Consider the following 6000-nt stretch of genomic DNA (forward strand, 5'->3'; position numbering starts at 1 on the left):
CTTAGACCTTTCAAAGTGCTTGATATCCATTCATTAGAAGAAAGCATATATTTTACAAGTATAAGCCTATAATAATGAACATCTTTTTCAAATATTATATATGAGGTAAATTCTAATTGAAATCTACTGTTAAAAGCTAATTAGACTGAAGGCTTTTAGACTTTAGGTTTTTCTCCCTACTTCCTATTCATCTGTATCTCTACCTCAGGGTATGAAACTCAAGTTACATTTTTCAGTTTTCTACTGCTCTGGAAAAGTTTTAGTAATACTTAGTATGTGAGCCATACTAAAAAGAGATGTAGAGCTACCAGCAAATTTTCATTTTACTATTCCTATCCTTCTTTATCACAGTAATCAAAAGTTAATCAATTTTTAAAGAAAAATTGTATTGAGAAAGATATGGTTTTTGTCAAGATGGCAACACTTTCTACAGATTTTCTAGTAAATAATCATTAACCAAAAATACAAACCACATTTCTTGATCTACCCTATCCTTTTGTTTTTCTAGCCACTGTTTTCTTCAACTAGGTGAGAGTCTAGTAAAAAAAAGTTCAGTACTATTTCTAGGTCCTATGTGAGTAGATCATAGTCTATAGTAAAAAGTAAACACTTAAATGATATATTAATATAATATAAATAAAACTTTTCTATATAATGATGATAAGTTTACCAGTTGTCTAGGTAAAACCAAATAAAACTTAATTCTTAACTAAATTGCCCATTTTTCCACTTCCCATGCCTCTGGAAATATTAACTCAAAAATATAGAAAACCAAGTGTCTTTGACAATGTACATGGTTTATAAATATGTTTTCCAAATGCTGGGAACCTGGGAGTGTTTATTAATTAAACATCCCCCTAAAATGATATTCCTGCTCTGCTAGGAACTGGCAGGACTACGAATGAGCTATCACAGCTCTAAAGTGAGAACAGTGGCGAAGACAAGAATACCAAGGTAGACATGCACTAGCACTGACAGGTCACAGTTTCTCCTTAAGGAATAGATCCGTAAGCTTTTTCAACTATTCGCCAAAATTCCCAGGCCCCAAATAATTCCACAGTAATTCATATTAGCTATGACACTGTGCCTGATTACTAGAGTAAACTAAGTTTGGAATACCTGAAATGGCTTTGGTTCATTAATAAGACAAATAACCAAAACTGAGATTATGCCCCCACTCCCCTACTCTGTCCACCTGGAATCATCCCTTTGTCTACGGCCGTGGTCGGCAAACGGAGGCTCTCAAGCCACATGCGGCTCTTTGGCCCTTCGAGTGTGGCTCTTTCACAAAATACCACGTGGGGCCCAAACGTACAGTGCGATTGAAACTTCGTGGCCCATGCGCAGAAGTCGGTAGTTTGTGGAAGAGCTGGTATTTTGTGGAAGAGCCACACTCAAGGGGCCAAAGAGCCGCATGTGGCTCGCGAGCCGTGGTTTGCCAAGCCGCAGTTTGCCAACCACTGGTCTAGGGTATCCATGCTGTATAGTAAGTCTTCACCTAACAATGTCAATAGCTTCTGCAATTTTAAGCGAAACAATGTATAACAAAACCACTTTTACCATAGGCTTATTGATATAAACAAGAGTTAAGTTCCTACACATCTTATCAATATTATAATGAAACGATACTGAACAACGTTCATTACTCAACAACCTGCTATATGCAGGGTAAGGCAAAGTGGGTTTGCAGTTGTGAGTGCATGAAACACAGAGTTTATTCTTGTATTATTAATTATTACTGGAGGCCCAGTGCATGAAATTTGTGCACCGGTAGGGTCCCTAGGCCTGGCCAGCAATCAGGGCCTTCCTTCCCCTGGCTGCCAGCCACGGCCTTCCTTCATTCTGCGCTGTCCCCTGGTGGTCAGCACATGTCATAGCTAGTGGTCAAACTACTGGTTGGTCGAACTCCCAAAGGGACAATTTGCATATTAGCCTTTTATTATATAGGATTGTATTGCCTTCTGTGCAAACTGTAAACCTCCTTTTGCCCCGCCTTGTACACTTCCTGCCCATTAATCCCTTAGTAGCCATCTCAGTTATCAGAGTGCTTTTGTTCAAATAACCCTTATTTTAATTAATAATAGCCCCAAAGCTCAAGAATAGTGATGCTGGCATTTCTGATATGCCAAAGAAAGGCAGAGAGGCTGAAAAGTGCTCTAAGTGAAAAGGTGAAAGTTCTTGACTTATAAAAGAAAGGGAAAAAAATCATAAGCTGAGGATGCGAAGATTGATGGTAAGAATAAATCCATGAAACTGAAGGGAAAAAAAATCTGTGCTAGTTTTGCACTCAAGCTGTAAATATTAGGGCCACAGTGAGTGATAAGTACTTAGTTAAGTTGGAAAGGCATTACATTTGTGAATGGAAGACATGAACAGAAAACATGTTCCGATTCATGGTAGTGTTATACTAGAAAACACTGAACCTATTATAGGAAAACTTCAGCAAGGACTCCCCTTCAACAAATGACATCAAGCCATCTACTGCAAGTAAGCGATGGTTACACAGACTCAGGAACAGGTATGGACTGAAAATATAAAAATTATTGGAGAGGCTGCATCTGCCAATAAAGAAGCTGCCACCACATTTTCAGCGCACGGTAACACCCATGCAATCACAGCTGCCTTCATTTCCCATGCCCTAGTTCAACACTCACCTATACGTATATAATGTTTACCTATTTCACTCAAAACATATTCATAAGCAAGTAGACAATGTTCTTATAATCTGTACTTGTCTGACAAGTAAATTAAAGTTTAAAACAATATAAAAACTTTTACATAAAAATAAAAGATATTCTTATCAAGTGAGTTACCCCAATAAAGTAGAAAGAATCCAAACAATATTTAATGGCGCTATTTCACCACATAAATTGTCAGACATCTTTTCCATAAATCTCTATGAAAGTCTGAGAAAAAGATGTTTGTGATGTTTATTTAAATTTAATTTGGAGGAGTATACATCAACCAGTCAAGAAGCATGTCATTCATCCTGCATAAAATTATTTATCCATTGAGCCTTTTTTGCTGAATTGCAGCCATACTTCTGTCAGTTCAAGTGCTGATCTATATATGAGGGATTAATCTGACACAAGACAGTGAAGCTTAATCCTTTAGTATATCATAATCTATTCTGCATGCTAAGAGGATTTCAAATTTTACAATTATACAAGAAGCAATACTATAAATGTACATAGAACAAGAATGATTTTCCTAAAATATCATTAATGTCTATGTAACATGAATAAACTTCTTTATTTATAAATGTCAAATAAATGTCACATGTAATTTTTATGAAGTGGAATTAAAGTCTTCACTTGATAACATTTTTTGTAAAATTTAAAAAATAAAATCTTAAGTACAGAGATTCACTTTAGGGGGGTTCTATCTAGAAATCAGCATGTTCTCATTTTGTGATCACTTAATGAAGTTGCCATGATCAAGAGAAGAGAGATGTGTTCACATAACTCACAAATAAGTGAAACGTTGTCAGACTAAAAAGAAGATCCCTTGCTTTACTCTATAAACATTCACATTATATATAAAAAATGAAAGTACTGCCCTGGAAGGTGTTCTCAGTGGTTAGAGTGTTGGACCTCAGACTGAAGGGTCTCAGGTTCGATTCCCAGTCAAGGGCATGTACTTGGGTTATGGGTTTGTTGGGGCATCACTGGGAGGCAACCAATGGATATGTCTCTCTCTCATGGATGTTTCTCCCTTCTACCCTCTCAAAAAAAAAAAAATCAATGGGAAAATATCCTTGGGTGAGGCTTTACAAAAAAAAAGAAAAAATGAAATTACTCATGATGTATACAAGAGATGCCAATAACTTCCTCTTTGAAAGCCTGCCCTGCTCATCACCCTGGAAGGAATGGACACCTTGTGCCATTTAATCCTAACCCTCCACTCCCAACCCTACCTCCAAAACACGACTGAAGCAATTTATTACTCTCTCCTGGGAATCTGGAATTAGAACAAGGAAACTAATCGTGGGAAGAAGAGCCAGAGTCATGCAGACTCTAGGTCTTAGGCTATCATTCTGAGATGGTCATGATAAGGCCATGTACAAGTGAGTGTGTGGGCAGGAAAGGCAATTTATAATGGATGGGAAGAGAGAAGCAAACATGCAGAGAAATGTCAACAAGCCAGCTGGTTCCAGAGGGCCGTTTCCTCAAGGTTGCAAGCAATTAAATAAAATGAAATGCCCTTTTATGATATCAACTCTCCCCACCCTTTTATTTGAAACTTATGAATAGCTAGAAAACTATTTTACAATCAAACTTTCCTTGGTTATGAAAATGAATTCATAAAATATGTCATATGCGGCATTTTAGGATATAAGGACTTCCAAAAACATGATAGAAGGAAGAAATGAAAAAATTCTTTCAAATTTCCTTTAAAACATTGAGAACTACTGATTTTTCAAAAGTGAGAAGGCAGGAGGGCAATGGCACCAGTAAATAGATATTGTCCTCCTATGCCTCAGCAATTCGCAGCAAGGCACAGTCCGTAAGACACCTTTTAGTCTTATTCGTACAAGATGTTAATGTCAATATTCCATTTGAGTGTCTACCTATCTCTTCCACAGTAGTGCAATTTTATTTTATTTTTATTTTTTTTAATATATTTTATTGATTTTTTACAGAGAGGAAGGGAGAGAGATAGAGAGTTAGAGACATCGATGAGAGAGAAATATCGATCAGCTGCCTCCTGCACATCTCCTACTGGGGATATGCCCGCAACCCAGGTACATGCCCTTGACCGGAATCGAACCTGGGACCTTTCAATCCGCAGGCCGACGCTCTATCCACTGAGCCAAACCGGTTTTGGCTATTTTTTAAATCTCTTAATCTTAGGTTATTTTATACTTTCTATCATTTGAACATACAAAAGTCCCCAACTACCTGCAGTTTCAGTTACATACATTCAACTTTGGTCCCAAAATATTAAATGAGAAATTCCAGAAATAAACAATTCATAAGTTTTAAACAGCACACCATTCTGAGGAATATGGTGAAATCTAACCCCATCCTACTCCAGTCCACCTGGGAAATGAATCATCGTTGTCCAGTGTTTCCGTGCTATCTATGCTCCCCACCCATTAGTCACTTACTAGCCAACTGGGTTATCAGATTGACTGTTGTGGTATCATGGTGCTTGTGTTCAAATAACCCTTATTTTACTTAATGGTCCCAGAGCACAAGCGTAGTGATGCTGGCGATTCAGATTTGCCATAGAGTGCCAAAGAGAAGCCATAAAGTGCTCCCTTTAAGTAAAAGGGATATTTTGAGAGACCACATTCACATAACTTTTATTACAGTATATTGTTATAATTGTTCTATTTTATTATCGGTTATTGTCGTCAATCTTTTTCTATGCCTAATTTATAATTTTAACTTTATCATAGGTATGTATGTATAGGAAAAAAACATAGTATATATACAGTTACATACTATCTGTGGTTTCAGACATTCACTGGGGGGTCTTGGGACATATTCCCTGCAAATAACTGGTGACTACTTATTTATTTTATCATTTACTGAAAGGAATGTTGAAATTCTCACCTAAAGGTGGGTCTGCCCATTTCATATGTTTGGGTTTAAGACTACCTTGTTATTGTTTTCTGTTTGCCCCTCTGTTTCCTCTTTCTTGCCTTCTTCTGGATTGAATATTTTTAGTGTTTAATTTTATTTATTGTGTTTTATTATATCTCTGTATGTTTCTTTATTATATCTCTATATTTCTTGTGGTTGCTCTAGGGATTACAGTGAACTAACTTAACTTTTCAGTCTTCTTAGAATCACTATTTTAACAACTCAAGTGAAATGTAGAAACAATACCATCATATATAGTCCCTTTACCCTTGCCTGTTGTGTTGTAGTTTTATCTCATACGTCAACATGAACTGAAAACCCCATTTGATAGTGTTTTTCAAAATTTCAACTGTCAAACATATAGCAGAGAATTCAAAAAAAGGAATTATTTATTACCATTCCAGTTGTT

The sequence above is a fragment of the Myotis daubentonii genome, chromosome 12 (genome assembly GCF_963259705.1).
Source record: "Myotis daubentonii chromosome 12, mMyoDau2.1, whole genome shotgun sequence".
Classification (NCBI taxonomy): Eukaryota; Metazoa; Chordata; class Mammalia; order Chiroptera; family Vespertilionidae; genus Myotis; species Myotis daubentonii.